This window comes from Dermacentor silvarum, chromosome 1, assembly GCF_013339745.2.
Source record: "Dermacentor silvarum isolate Dsil-2018 chromosome 1, BIME_Dsil_1.4, whole genome shotgun sequence".
NCBI lineage: Eukaryota > Metazoa > Arthropoda > Arachnida > Ixodida > Ixodidae > Dermacentor > Dermacentor silvarum.
Genome location: NC_051154.1, coordinates 376,137,981 through 376,154,028, shown reverse-complemented (window position 1 = coordinate 376,154,028; position 16,048 = coordinate 376,137,981). Strand labels below are relative to the sequence as shown.

Here is a 16,048-nt window from a genome sequence, read left to right as displayed (position 1 = left end):
TATTATCCCGGGAATGGTTTCTGGCCTCAAAAAAGTGAAGTAAACTAGAGAAGAAGCACAGTTGAGGGGAAAACCTAAGACGTATCCCTGGAGACACCGTATAAGGTTGGCTAAGCTTTGTGAAAAAAAGGGGAAAAGTGAATCAAAATATGAAAATTTCGCCTCTTAATGACGTGCCCGCTGAAGTGATGGTGTGGTAAGCTCACGGCAGTGGTTTTTTACAAAACGCCTTGTACGAAAAAAAAATTAAATTTGGCAGACTCAAGTTCAGTTGGCGTTTGCGTAATGCGAAGCAATCATGATTTGTACAGCATTCATGATTTGATTCATGATTCATGATGACTAATGTAAAGGTTGTGCAGCGAGCGGTTATGAGAAGACAATACGCTGTAGCGTTTATATTTATGATAAGTGATACCGAATGTTTCTAATGGTAAGATATAAGATTGAAAGCAAACTAAAACCAAGTGACACGTAGCCAGAACACATAATCCAGTTGCACATACCTAAGCGTCCCTGTAGCACATTATTTTAGACTGCACTGTCATCGGGATCGGCCTACCAAACGGTAAAATATACCTACCCCGCCAGTTTGCAAAAAAAAAAAAGTGGATGATCTCGGAGAAGAACGCTTCGCATTAAAAACTGCACCTATGTGGGTTTCTGTTTCTGCCCGTTTCCCTTTCCGAGAAACCAATGTGCTTTTTATTCGCATTTGTCTGCTATACTCTCCGGTGGATGACAATTTTACCTTTCATTAATGTCCATCTATCTTGCGAATTTCCGCAGAAATGATTCGTCATATTCTATGTCTCTGCGCTTCGAATTGTCGATTAATTCGAACTCGCTCTACAATGTGTACAGCATCTTGGCTAACGCAGGTGGTAGAAATGCGGCACCGTAAAGGGTTCTTAATTGCCGGGTTCGCCAGTCCCGGATTCATCGATTCATCGAAAGAAAGGCAAAACGCGCCACTGATAATTGGCTTTAGAGTCAGAAACTCCAGAAGCTATCAAAATATACTGTTCCATCTTTTCACTGATTTCACCCTGCAAGCGAGAATATTTATGAACTATGTACACCACTATGAACTATGTACAACCTGAAGACAATTTAGTAAAGAAAAATGTTTCAGCAGAAATTGACATTCCCCTGGACTCAATCCTGGACTCAAGTGGAAATTAGGAAAATAATCTGTACCTCTATTCACACGCAAAACTAACTATTACGCTAGAATTTCTAGTAAGAGCAAATTCCAGCCAATCCTGATGCTTGAAATATCATGAACGCAGGAGGCCAGCCCAAGGCAGAGAGCACTTACGAACAGAAAGCCTTCACAAAGCTTTTTTTTTTTTTGTACAAACTCTTTGCCTTTGGTAGGCGGCACTCGCTAATAACTGTCCAGAGCCAGGATTGCCTAACATTTGCTTTTACGCTAGAATTGTTCGTAAGAGGAAATTCCAGCCAACTCTGATGCTGGACATATTATTAGTGAAGGCAACCGGCTAATGGCAAAGATCTCTTACGCAAAAAAAAAAAAAATATTGCGAATTTGGTCCCTGTTTCCCAACGTTCTCCTCAGGAGGAAAAGCCTGATTGCTGAACCGAAAAAAAATGGTCACCGTTCCTAGAGGGCGCTACCTCTTTTTCCCACAGGTTCACCAGAAACCATGCAGAACACATATGCGTATGAAAGTTTCTAGAATTATTTCTCAAACGCGCAGTTTTGCCTAAAGCTATAGATAACTCGTAAGTATCAAAACGCAGCTTCTTTCACAGCGAAACTCATGTCAGTGCCACTGTCATTGGTTGATATGGGTGGTCGGATCGACATCTCATCATTTTCAGATTTAAAAGAAGGTGTCTTTTTACTGAAGAACGCTTAAGGCAACATTGCTGCTTCTAGCATCCTTATATAGCTAATGAAATGAAATGTTTGTTTTTATTAAAAATAATAAGAACATCTACCAGAAGACCCCATGTGCATACCTACACAAACGGGCGCATGTAACGGTATTTATTTGTTTTTTTTTTCTGTCCGAAACGGAAGTATACAGAGTAGTTATTTTGACGTATATTGTTCCACGTTCCCCAGAGGAAGCTGCGTGCTACCGTTGAGGAGACACAAAAAAGAAACACAAAGTCCGTTTAGAGTGATAACGTATTCTGTAAAAAGTAGGTTTTCGTTACTATTGTGAATGGATAGATTATTACAAAAGAAAATGAAGCCATGAAACCTCATGTTTTCTATTTCGTGCAGGAACACCCGTGCCGGTACGTCAATGTGACCTCATGGTTTTCAATGTATTCTTTCGTATTTGGGCCATTGTGGCCCAGTGAAAAGTTTTTGAAGATTGCTAAGTTGAGTATTTGACTCTTTTTAGAATACAGGACAGTCCATCACCGGTAAAACGTCACGCCATGCTGCAGAGTACGGGAACTTCAAAAGCGACGGGTTTCGTTCTTATGTGTTTATGGCTAAAAAAGGCTCCTCTCGCGGTAAGAGTGGCTGGCTGTTTTGCTAACACGCTAGGGTGACTTAGTAATACAGCTCAATTTATTACTTCCTTTAGTTTAGAGGCGTCTGCATTTGGCCAGTTCGTTACACAAGCAGCTATGGAACAGAAAGTAGCCATACTGCGTGAACTCTGTTCCAGAAATGTCACTGTGCGGTTCAACTTCATGCAGTCTGCAGATTGCAAGGCTGAGGATGTGAATCGAGCAAAATGTTTAGTCATGACCTAAGCTCTACATATTATTAAGGCTCGGGCGTAGTGTGGTTAACGCGCCAGCGCTGCCTCCTCTCACTGAACAGCCGTAGTTATAAAGCTGCCTTCTTCAAACGATAACCAAGGCCACTGATGGATAATCAAGTGGCTCGTTAGCGCAAACAGCGCCGACAAAGATACATTTGATTTTACTTGGCTGCGTTTGGAAGCGTTTCGTCTCTCAACTACCAGCTTGGACCTGCAGCTTGCGCGCACCTAATTTCCTATATAATTACCGTAAGGTTGCCAAAGAAACAACCACACACAAGGACCACCCGAGACCGAGCAATAGGATCGGCATCCTGTAGGAGCTCGCGTTCCAAGATTCATTTATGATGTTCGACGACTTTTGGCGCATAATGAAAAAAAAAAAGGCATTGATGTATTACGTATACGCTTCGTCTGACGTCACACTGGTTCCTTTGTTCTCGGAATTCCCCTGGGTTACGCTTCCGCCAGCCAACGGACTCGGTATATAGGCGGAAGTAAAGTCAAAGCAGCTGCGGCAGACAGCTCAACAAAGGCCACGCTGCTGGCCTCCCCGCATCAAGACAGCACGGTCATCGAGACCGCCGCCCAACTCGACGACGTGTTTACGAGGCGCTGCGTTAGGCCCCGCATGAGCTGCGTTGGCGTGCGGGAGAAATACAGCCGACCGGACGCCGTACAGCGCACTATACCCGCGATGCCGCGCATAATGCCGCATGTAGGAGACGTTGACGACGGACACTGCTGGAGAGCAGCCCAAGCTGAGCTGGCGTCTTCGGTGCCTCGCGGTATACAGTGTGCCAGAGCGTGGCCGCGAGCGGTGCAGCGGGCAACGGTGGTCACTGCTGGTCCTTCTTCCACTGCACTTTATGCCGACAGCGACGCGCGGTTCTTCTCGTGCGGGCGTGTGGCCATGTAGCCATGTGGCCTCCGTCTGTTTTGAGGAAGTGGGGAGGACGACGACGGTCTGAGCTCTGTTCACACCAGCGGCAGGCAACGCCAACTACCGTAGCGCGGAGGGAACTGAAACTTTGTAAAAAAAAAAAAAGAAACGTTCCACGCTCGCTCGCAGTTTTTTGCACTGTCCGGCGGCGCACAGCGCGCGTGGGCTGAACAGGAACGAATGTGGAGACATATGTGTAAGCATTACCGCGCGAAGTTTCGTTTGTCGGCAGCGTGGATGCACCTTTCCTTTTTCTCTTAATAAATGCCGTCCCACGTGCACGGGCAAATATTTATAGGGACAACGAACGAAAAAGAAAGAAGCTGGCGCGAGCACCGGCTCCGTGCATAGAAGACACTACTACATGCTTTGACCCGTAGGCGTAGGACAAGTAATTCAAGACTCTTCAGCTGCTTTCGGCATGGTGCGCTGACATCATAAATTGGGGGCTTGCTACCCAGCCTACATACAGGTTGTTTCACTTAAGTTGGGCCAAACTTTAAAAATATGCAAGTGCCACGTAGCTGGACAGAACCAAGCTAATGTTGTTTGCCGTCGCTTGGAGATACTCAGATATTTTTGCATTCCGCCTAATTAGACAATTACTCTTAATTATTCAACTTCTAGATTATTGTAATTAGATGAATAGTGTGAATGAGCAAATTGCAGAGCAACATGAAAAACTCCCGATACACCTCCCGATAAAATTCCCGATACATCAGGGATGGAAGGTAAGAAAGACTGAAATAACGTGGCTAACATGCGAGGGAGCGCATAGTACGGATCTTCATATGCTAAGCATCTTACACGGCACACGACTATACGCTACGGGCGGGAAATACAAGTGTAAACTTGAATGAAATCAGTGCCTTCTTAAATTGTACTTAAGTTGTACCCAGAGTTGTACAGTGGCATCAAGTATGAAATCAAGTTTACCACCATGCGAAGAGCCATTAAAACGTTGTTTCCTCAGGAGTCATGACATCGTGTAAGCTCTCAACCATGAGTTGCTTCCCACCGCAATTTAAGCAGCATCTCCGGGATCTCGTAGTTGGCAGTCCTCTGCGATCCCTTATTTACTGAGGTTTCCTCACCCCTTGCGCTGGCAGGGGCAGCTTTCATTGACATCAAGAACATGAAATGGAAGCGCCTGGACTGCTTCAAAGCGTTGTGTTGCAGTGACTACCTCCGTCGCTCACTAACGCACTGTCGGAAAAGGAACACGCGGTGCCTCGTCCGCCCCGATTACAGAAGGGACGCAGCGGCTATTGTATCCGCACGAGTGTGGGGCGGGACATCTAGTACTGTGCTACTTATAGAACTGATCCCAAATATGGCGTCCACATACCCCGCGACGTGCATACGATAGACGGGATCAAACTTTCTCTCACCAAAACAGTTTGAATGTGGCTTGCACTCCTGACAGAGGGCAACTGCCGACACCTTTCTCTGGAGTGACGTGTCAGCTTTTGTGTCTTGTTTTGTGTAGCGCGCGCAGCGTGCGGTCTGGGACGACTCGGAACAGCAGTACGAACATATTCGCACTTACGATCCAATGTGCGGGTTTCGCATGCATTGTGACCTTAACAGGTGCAATCGGGCATTCGGCTAAATGTCCCAGATGTTACACACTTTCTATTAAAAGTTAAACGGATAAGATCGTCACTGTGCCCTGCGTGCAATGCACAAGAAGACATATAGCCCATTTAATCTGCGCTTGCAGGTTATTCACATTAGGAAGAACAGCCCTAATGTCTGCACTGAATACTTATGGAAGACTGTCATGCCTTGAGTTACGACTCGTACTTGGGCCATGGACCTCGCGCAACTGAACGAAAGCACCTTCCTAAGATACACTGGCCTCAATGAGATACGTGAGTTTCTTGTGTGTCGTGGTGCTATTTTGTGTATGTTGCGTATATGTCTTTGTGATGCAATGTGCATATCATATTTTTTTCATCATACCTATCTAGAGTAGCAGGTTCGCCTGGCATGTCGCCAGGCGAACCTTTCCAGGATCCATTAAAAAGACTCCCCTCTCCCCCTTCTCTCCCTCAATTACGAAATACAAAATCAGTCGAATACACCAATGTATACACAATACTATATTTTTAGGACTTACGTCACGTTATCTGCCTGCACAGCTACTGCAGATGCCATTTACATGATCTCTGAAGGCTGCAATGTCGCAGTAAAAATTCATCGCGATTCGCTCCTTCGGCTTCCGGAGGCGTTCGGTCCATGGACGGACCGGCGCTGCCTGCCCGTTCACGCGGAAAAGACGCTTCTAGTACTTCTCAAGAGCCGCATGATTCAATTACACTCTGAAATTATCTTTGAGTACCTGCGCGTTCGTTCGTCTGACAGGGTGCGTGCAAGATCCTGTAATGCGCACTATATTTGGAACATTTTCTATATGGACTAACAAGTCAGGCCCTCTGCCAGGCTAAGCTCTCCAGCTGCCATTAAAGCCATCGTCTCTCTTTCCTGTATGCATGTGCATAGAAACCACAGGCACATCGTACTTGCACCTCATGCATGGGAACACCAAAAATCTGCAGAAAACGAAATGTAATCTTATTCAAGAATAGACGGCTGTATAGATAGGCGGCTATATATAAATACGGCTTCGAAGTGTGAGTGAACTTCGCTGTACTCCCAGCCATTTAGGCCGAAGAGAACTTCGAACTGTCTTAAAGTACTTCGGGTCCCGCGTATGCCTGTAGCAGCAGGCCATCGACCCCACTCCGGTCCTGGGCCTTCTCTCGAGAAAGGCGAGCGCGCTCGCCGCAGAAGACAGCTCCCATTGAAGAGATCGCGGACACACCTGCTCCGATAACGAAGCCTCGATATAGAGAGACGGCCGCACGGCAGCGCTCTTCCTGACCCATAGGGCGCGCTCCCTCGCCCCCGAGCTTGACTCGCTCAACAATGAGCGCCTCGCATACGGCCTCGCATATCACTCTCCCACGACGTCGACGGGACGGGCGAGACGCAAATATGGCCGCATTGTTGGGCGCTGAAGCCGCCGCCGTAGCTCGGGAGCTCGTTGCCGCGCCGTGTGCTTCCGCCTGCATGCCGCCAGCCTTCTGCGGCCATTGTCAGGACGGACTGTCATCCGGCAGCATTCTCATTGGCGTCGCGGTGTCGTTGTCGCGTGTGCAACGCGATCCCGAACGCAGGTGTGCAATGCCATCTTCACTGGTAGATCGTCTGCGCCAGGCGTATATAGACGCAAAACGTGCGCCGTTCGCTGAACGCACTTCGGTGTCACAAGCCCACACCACACATATACAGGAAAAGTGAATTGCGTCGAGGATGGGTTGTTCAAATCTAGTTTTCGGCTTCCCCGCTAAAGGTTAAGCGTCACCGAGTGAGTCGGATTCGTGGTAGGGCGCACGAAAAACACTGTCCGAATGTGATTGAGCCTCGAATTTCTTTAACAGCACCGAACCTCAACGAATTTGCCTACAATGCTGCACGAGGACTTGCCAACCGTGCAGCCACAAGGCAAGAAGATGCTGAGGTTTCTGATTGCAGGGACCACCTCCTCACGTACAACGAGCTAACCAAGCACTTCCACCTAGAACGCATGGTCTTCCCTCCTCCGCACAGTAAACTAAATAGAACTCAGGCCATTATGATAAGACTATTACAAACAAGAACCTATCCGAACCCGCTATTAATCAACAAGCTCTATCCGGAGATCTCTACTCCTACAACATGCGATAAATGTAACGACACCATCGATCTTAGTCATATGCTCTGGCGTTGCTCCGCGTTACGCAGCGACAAGGACACCACCGAAGAGCGGTGGGACGCAGCTCTACACAGTCTCACATTAGATGAACAGCTATGGGCAGTCCAACGGGCCCGCGAAGCGGCCGATAGGCTAGGCATTTCGGTCCCAACGTGGGAGCGGCCCACTTCGGGCTAGGAAACTAGCCCGACCCATTGGACCATAATAAAGTTTTTCCATCCATCCATCCACCGGCTACAGCCGTGGAGTTAATTGAATTAGCTTATAGTGAAGACACTCAGCGGATTTCCGAGCATTTTACCCGTCGCAAGTCCGTGCTCTGTCCAAGGACTTCCTTGTCTCCAGGAAGTCCTTCTGAAGAACTGTTTAGTCATAATAGCCCGGACACATATTTACTTAATCAAAATTTGCTTCGTTTACTCATGAGTCCATCCCTAACTTCAGTTTGCAAAAAATCTACAACTTTTCTGAAGGAAGCACCACTGGTAATTTTCAGTGCAATAAAATTGCTTGCAGTTATTTATACTTTAATTCCAAATAGTTCACGTCAAACTAAAGCTGGTTGTCGACGTCCAAAGAAAGCGATACATGATATCATTAAACTTAACGCAAGCCACGGCGTTACATTATGATATATCTTGAGGATTAAAAAAAATTCCTTGACCGATGTTCCTAAACCTGAGTCGTGACGGCTTGATTGCAGACGCTATCTGTTGATAAAATGGGAAACCCTATTGGTACTTACCATTAATGTGTTAAGTTAAATAAATGAGATCTAAGGGTACGGAAATACTGTAAAGGATTACTCTGAAAAGCCATGAAGATATCAGTGAGACTAAAATGCGAAACGCTGCCCGGTAGCTCAATCCAGAATACCACTGCGATCAAAAGTTGATGGACGTGCACGTTAAGCGACTGTTTCTAATCTCGGACAGTGTACGGAAGCGTTGGACTGGTGGAACATTCCTATTACGGCGAACATCAAGGAATACTCTGCAATCCATTAGCGCTTGCGACGCACGTGTCGAGCGCCAGAATAGAATTCTGAATAGTTTCCTTGTCAGTGCACCAGGAAGAGCAGTTGCACCAATGGTGGTTGCATCGTGTCAAAAACTGATCATACCACTGCCCTGAAGACAGATGACGGTTGCCACGACAGTGACCTCGCGGTGACACTCATTGATTATGCTGTTTACCACAAAAGGAAACCCGCAAAGCGTCAGGTGAAAGCTGAAAACATTACAGCGGGGACAAAAAAACACGGCGAATTAAGACATTAACCACTACCGCACGATTCAGAGTCGTCAAAGGATGTTCGATAGGAACGTCACGCTGCACCCGGGTAAAAGCAGAAGTCAGGAAGGCGGGTCAACATGAGCCCACAACAGTACACTAGGATTTGCGTTAAGCGGAAAACAGAAGTTGCCACCGACCTCTAGAGGTTGATAAAGCCTTCAGTTATTGCGCTGGAAATACCTTTACTCTTCGGAAAAGTGATATGGGATCCATTCTCTTTCACAAGTTTCCACAACAAGAAGTAAGACAAAAAAAAAAGAAAGGAAGGAGGGGGTTGAGGCCAGTAACTCGTTATGTCGCTTTTGTTTTTATCTCTGCGTCACATCACGCAGCTCCAACTCTACGTGAAGTAGGCTTCGTAAATGCCGAGGCTACGACACTTCACCCGGCTCCGTCCACGCTTACTCAAAGCCGTTCTTCAGCCCACACACACGATAACCGAGAAGAATAGAAAATCGCCATATGTCAGCACCGGATCTACATAATGGACATTGTTCCTCGAAGGGATCCGCCAGAGTGCCAGAAATGTTGGAGGCGCATAGAATGGGAGGAGGTGTATAGGAGGGAAGGGCTATACGTCGTGCTCCATAGCCGGCTCGAGACAGCCGGCGGCATGCCGCTGACCCCATTAAGCGTCATGCATCGCTGTGTACGGACCACGCCACGCGGCCCGTCGAAAAAGAACCAATAACCCCTAACCCAGAAGTGGCTTTGCCCCACGTGACCTCTCGACACTGCTGGTACAGCAGCGATATCGCAACGTTCCCCGTCGGCCAGCCCTCTGCCCCATTCACCGAGACGGAGCTGCAGCACACACGATGGTTGGCTTTACCTCCAAGCACGTGTTTTTTTCCTCTCTCTTCCTTTGTAATTCTGTTTCGTTTTCCTGTACCGCGGCTCACGTAAGAGTAGTCACGCAGAGGTGTCAAGACTTCGTGACCCATGCTTTCTCGAATATCGTCAATAGCGAAACCCCTCTTTGTTTTGCATATGCTGTCAACACACGGAACAGTCTACTGTTTTTTTTTTTTTTTTCTGGGAGTAGTGTTTGCTTTCCACAAACTCTGCTCCCAACGCAATAGGAAAACCAGCTATACGCGCAACCAAGCCGGCGTATATGTTAGGAACGTTGCCGAAGTCAAGCAACCAGCAGAAAATGCCGCTGCGCCAACGACGATGCCTCGAGACTCAGTGACAGTTCGGAGACACTCGGCGAGGGCGTTGGGAGCGTCGCGGTGGAAGAGGCACGCGTCGCGGCAGGCCGCACTGTCACGCTCTGATGGCATTAAAGCGGGGATTTCGAGAGTGAAATACGCATCCGAATGTTCTTAGAGCGTCCTGCGGTCGCTCGCAGTGCGCATAACATCGAGAGAAAGGGACGTTGCGCACTATAGCTTCACAACTGTCAGGTGGAGCTTGCAAGGATGCTCCTCGGGCAACGACGCGCTCACTCTTAGGTGGGTCGTTATTTATACGAACGAAAGTAGAATAATAACAACCGCAAATATTCGCAAATACACGCGGGGCCGCAAGAGCTTCGTTTTTTTTTCACAATAATGTCGCGGGGACGTTAGGTTTCTTGATCCGGTCGCGTTTCTTTGGTACGAACGCCACCTGGCTCGTAGTTCACCGGCGGAGGCGTGCTGCGAGGAAAATGTCCTACGGTGTTTATGACTCCGCAAGAACTCGGTACACGTTCAAAAAAAATATGGTTGGGAATTTGAGCCCGTCCTGATCTGCCGACGCTAAACAGAAATGATGACTACGATTCGCGTATTTCTTGCGAGAAGCTTTATTGCCCCGCGGGAGTTTTATTGGACGCACGCAACTCAATTCCCATTTGCGTTCATTTCATCGGCAGGAAGTTCAGTGTAGTCTCAACACATTATCCTTGATAGCTTCATTTTCGATCATACGCAGGAGCAAGCAGTGAGCGTAAGTACAAACATGGGGTGTCCCATTAATGTATAGCGTTATTGCAGCTTTGGGTAACAGCGCAAAACAGATGACCACAAGAAGGGAGACACGTACACACAAACGCTGCGTGTACGTGTCTCCCTTCTTGTGGTCGTCTGTTTTGCGCTGTTACCCAAAGTTTCAAGATGTACCAACTCGCCCAAAAAGAAGTATTGATGACGTTATTGTAGGTGGCTATAAAATTCAGTTTGACACTTCATTTATATTGAAGAAAACTGCAGAGGAATGAGAAGAAAGAAAACGAAGAAAAGAAGACAGGAACACACCGGGGACTTGTTCCGCTTCTGGTAACACGCCCGAAAAAAGAAAAAAAAAAAGAAAAAAAGTCACGTTTTAGGGTAACGTTGAGTCCGGTTTAAAACTTGCAAGGTCATTGCAAGTGTCGCCACAGCTGCTGCAGAGCCTTGTGGATGGGCTCCTGGGACTCTTGACGGGACAGGGATTCTGCAACAGTTATATTCCCATGCTATTCTTTTTCGTGCTTCGTCAGTGGTCCCAGCGACTGTGGATGACTACGAAACTGTGGATGATAAGAAATGAATAAAATCGAGCGAAACGAATCCGCTATACCCGGCCATATTTGTGGAAAGCTAGCAGCACAGACGTCGCTGCCCTCTGTGGGGCTGGGTATGTATGTGATATGGACGCACTTCGAGCTCCACTACAGCAATCGGAGCCAGCGTCGGTCAAGCACTTCCGTGGTCCACGAGGAGCACACTCGAGGGTTTTGGATTCGCCACAACAATTAGGAAGGCGTATTTGGCAAAGTTCGTCGAATCCGCATACCATATGCACGAAAGATGAACAGGCCTATCGCTTCCGAGGGCACGGTTCGCGTTAACACGACCACCCGCTCTGCTTAATCCGCTGAAGGCAACTTATCGCGCCAATAAAGTATTTTGTGGACGACATCAAGTCTTTTCACGCGATCAGTGGCAAGGGAAGTTTTGAAGTGGGACGTATTTTTACAGAGAAGCTGTTAGCGTCTAGTTGGTCGGGATTTTTCGCGACGTCGTCCTCACGAGAAAAAAAAAAAAAACAGTAATAAAAAAAAAAAAAACTTCAGCACGCGAAGCGAAAAGTGCATAGATTCTTTCGTATCACGCATTAAAATATACAGCCCAGCATTCGTTGCAATCAAGAACAAGCACAAAATAAGCATCGAAACCACATAATTGATGATAAGGCGCTCCTGCTAACAATGCACAGCACGTAGCGCTCCCCGCATACGTTTCCCGGTTAAGATTACTGTTGCGCAAGCTGCCAACAGTAATTGATTGATTGATTGACTGATTGAATCAATAATTCAATCGATCGAGAGATCAATCAATCCATCTTTATTCTTACGTTCCAAGAAGTTGAAATTTGTACATACCTATAGTATAAGACGAGGGTCCAATAGTCAATGAATGCACCAGGACCCTGGATAAAAGGTCCATAAAAAATATTTGAAGCAGCAAATGCAGCAAGCAAGACAGCAAAGTTGCAGAAAAGCAAATTACATCAAAATACACGAAAACAAAAAGAGACCAGTTAATAAAATCAACAGTATACCAATAGGTTATTACAAAAGAACAGAGGCATAAAGTTATGAACATTTGCACAAAGAGACAACACATGAAACAGTGACTTAGGCTGTATGTTTGAGCGCGTCTGAAAACAAGCTCTGGCCAGCGGCAGCTATTAAGACAGCAACAATTGTTTACGTTTTCTTTCCTCAGTTGCGTTTGTTAAGGCAGTGTCATGCTTGAAGAGAAACAAATGTGCTTGAACCCAGGCAGACTAGAAAAATTTAATTATGGTGCTTTACTTGCCAAAACGACAGTATGATTATGAGGGACGCCGTAGTGGGGGACTGAGGATTAATTTTGACCACCTGGGGATCTTTAACGTGCCCCCAATGCACGGAACACGGGCGTTTTTGCATTTCGCCCCCATCGAAATGCGGCCGATGCGGCCGAGACTTGACCCCGCGACCTCGAGCTTAGCAGCGCAACGATATATCCGATAGGTGGGTGCAGGCAGAGCTGAACAAAATACAAGTCGCGCACGTCACAGAAATGTTTAGCTACAATGACTGAGCTGCTTCGATGAAGGAAGTGTCGCCGCGCTGGGAAATTGGAGCCGCGAAATCACGAACAAACAGTTCGCACTTTGTCGCCATATACAGGGTATTTTTTGTAGACGATACAGGTTTTTTTTCCCACGTTCGCAGGCTGTAAGCGCTGCGAACGTGGAGCTTTTGCAGAGGAGTTCCTAGGCGAGGTGGACGTACTTTGCGGCTAATAACGCGAGCTGTTTGTTAGGACCTTAGACGCACTTGTTTAAATGGCGAATTTGAAGGCAGTCAACCCGCCGAGCTCGTATGCGAAGACGACAGGTGTATCATGGTCGTAACCTTTTTGTAAGAAGTCTGTATGGTCTCGCAAAAAAAAGAGTAAAGAAACGCACCCTGTATACAGTAACTTGTTCACCAACTTCAACACTGCTTCGCCACGACTTCAATACTGACGCTCAGACGCAAATCCTCACGAGGTCTGCAACTTTAATATCACCCCACAGTATGTGTCGTATGAAAAGTACGATGTCAGTATGCACCTATAGCCTTCCACCTATTGAGCATAACAGTATGTGACGCCAACAACATGAAGCTGCAGCGCTAGGGAACTGAACACAGGCTTACTGCTTTACCTCTCGGTTGCTCGGCTGTTAAGGGCCCGGAAAGCGCCGGCCTATAACGTATGCGATACACCCTCTCGTCGTAAGTACATCTATAGACTGTAAACTAGTCAGTGCGCAACCGCTTTCTTCAATGTTTCCCTTCCTTACGCAAGAAAAGAAAATGGACACCGACGGAGGGCAATTTGAATTCACCCGGCCACAGCGGTTTCCACACGAACGCCGCCTCGAGGTTGGATGCCGCGGCTTCGCTTCGGCCGCTCTGGGCGTGTTGCTTCATTTGCGTAACGGGCATCGCGTGCTGAAAGCGGCCCAAACAAGACTACTCGCTCCCAGAGGAACGTGCTGACCGGAAGATGGTATCCGACTGGCAAACGTGGGTTCGAAAAGAAGAGAAAGGAACTTTCACTTGGGGTTTCTTTCTCTCTCTTCCAGCCTCGCTCTCTCTGGAATGTCGGAGACATTAGCCATAGAAGTCGTTGCTGGCATCACGGTGCGGGCAATCTTCCCGTCGGCTTTGTATACACGTATCTGGCATTTATAAATAAATAACTGACATTCAGTGACCGCAGGGATTTTAACAATGATTTATTCAAACTTCCAAGTAGGCTACAGTGGCTTCTTGCTCGCAGCCCTACAGCACTTGAGACAAAGCGCTGGTGCCAATCACTAAGGGACTTGGGTGCGTTGTGTAGGATGTGGGCGAAGTGATTAGACCGGATGTGCACCCATTCGAAGTGCACAAAGCGTGCGAAGTGCTCAATGAGCCGCCTCATCACGCGAAACGAGGTATTGTACATAAGCCGTTTTACGGTTTCTAATGGTGTCCCGGACTTCCGAACAATGCATGCCATATTGCCACTTCGCGAACGTTGTCATCAGCCATGTTTGTAGGTGCCCTGAAAATATAGAGACGTAAAAAAAAAAACCCCAGAAAACTCGAGTACAGATAGCCCAATTATAAAGTAACGCTATGCTGTAACGCTACTGCAAAGAATTCGCGGTCGCGAAGCATAGTCCTCCTTCCCTGATTACGCTGCCACAGTGGTCGGCGGATATGCCCAAGCGTTCACCCTTATACCATTGACAGGACGTTGCTTTCTACGCTGCTAAATGCACAGCCGCGAGTCTCGCAGATAAGTCTTACTGGGGGCGCCATCTTATAAGTCAGGCGCGCGGACGACGCTGACACGGGGACAACGGACAACGACGTCAGCTTCGTCCACGTGCCTTCTCTCCTTACGTACTTCCATGACTAACGAAGCGTGATGAGCTTCTGGCGCGAATGCGCGTTTCCTGCTCACCCCAGAAAAATAAATAAAAAAATAAAGAAAGAAAGAAACAAGTACTTAAAATATATGTCAGTGGCGTCTTTGAGTTGTCGACTATACCATATAACCCGCATGTCAGTTGGCTTCCTCGTGTAGCTTTCTATAGTTGGGACAGTTGTTTCCAATATACGTACACCTCCCAATGAACACGTGGCCACGTGCACGCGCTTACGCAAACACTCGAATTCACGCGAGCGCATACAGAGAGAGAGAGAGACGAAAAAAGAAAGAAAGCGAAGTGCCATTTTAAGTGCATGCCGCTCGTAAGAAACAACGAAGGTCCCTGTGAATGGTACGGAACAAAAGAAAGAGAGGGCATTAAAGAAGTCCGCCCGGGAGAGATGAGCGCGTTATGGTAAGGAAGAAGCCGCGGTTGGATGGTGCACGCACATATATAGTCGAGAGACAGCGGGACCCAGACGGTGAGAGGGCGGCAGTGCGCGCTCGCCACCCGTCCTTGGCTAGCATTTCCCACGCAAGCGCATACCGCGCGGGTCCCACGGAGGTGGTGCCAAGGACAGTTCCCCGCGCGCGGACAGATTTGCATGCATTAAGAGCCGCCGTCTCCGGAGGAGGAGGGGGTGGGGGGCGCCAGGAACCTAACGACGGGGGCGACCAGAGTAGCAAACACAGTAAGTGCATCAAGTTGGAGCGATAAGCTGTTGCAAAAGTATAACACAACAGCTGCGACGATCTCGAAAGACATAAAAAAAAAAGAAGTAGGACGTCACCAGGTGAGAAAACAACAGGCTTTACAGCGGCGAGTCTGCACAGGTAAAACAGGAAAGCTGGGGGAGGCGGAGGGCGGGCAGTAGAGGTGTTGACCCTTCTTAACGAGCTCGCTGTCGACCGCAGGACGCTTACGCGTAGGTCTCGAGCTTTTAGCATGCGCTCTCTTAACATATGTCGGCTTAATTGTTGCTCGCTTTAATTACAACTCAAGAGCCAACTATCGTAAGATCTCGGCATACCTTTGGAAGTCGTACGTGAAACACAGCGCACAGCTTTAGGAGAGGAGTGGCCACTGAGAACTTTTTATTTTCCATCGTGCCCCAACAGGGCCTTTAGAAAAGTGGGCTCATTCACGCTATTCTGCGTATCACACGACCCATAATCGACATATAATCTATGGCCCTGGAATGGCTAGGCATGTTGTCCGAAGCGATCTAATAGTAGACGAGGGTGGGCCTCCAGTCTTTATCGACATTGACATGTCATTCCGCGCATGCGTCGTAAGCTCCTTGGTGATTAATCCCTTTGGAGGTGAAAAGCGCACGTAAACACACACGCTGCTCATGCATCAGCA

General features: G+C 47.7%; 1 protein-coding gene across 2 annotated transcripts in view; it reads right to left on the bottom strand.

Annotated features, from left to right (window-relative positions):
- Positions 1–16,048, bottom strand: part of LOC119437472 (uncharacterized) — a 258,469-nt gene that overhangs the window by 73,940 nt on the left and 168,481 nt on the right. Inside the window, exon 3 of one of the 2 annotated variants that reach the window (XM_049660595.1) lies at positions 12,108–12,154. The exons of the other annotated variant lie outside the window; for it this stretch is intronic. The gene's annotated coding sequence lies outside the window, so the exon portion shown is untranslated. The remainder of the gene's footprint in view (positions 1–12,107; positions 12,155–16,048) is intronic. 2 annotated transcript variants of the gene reach the window in all.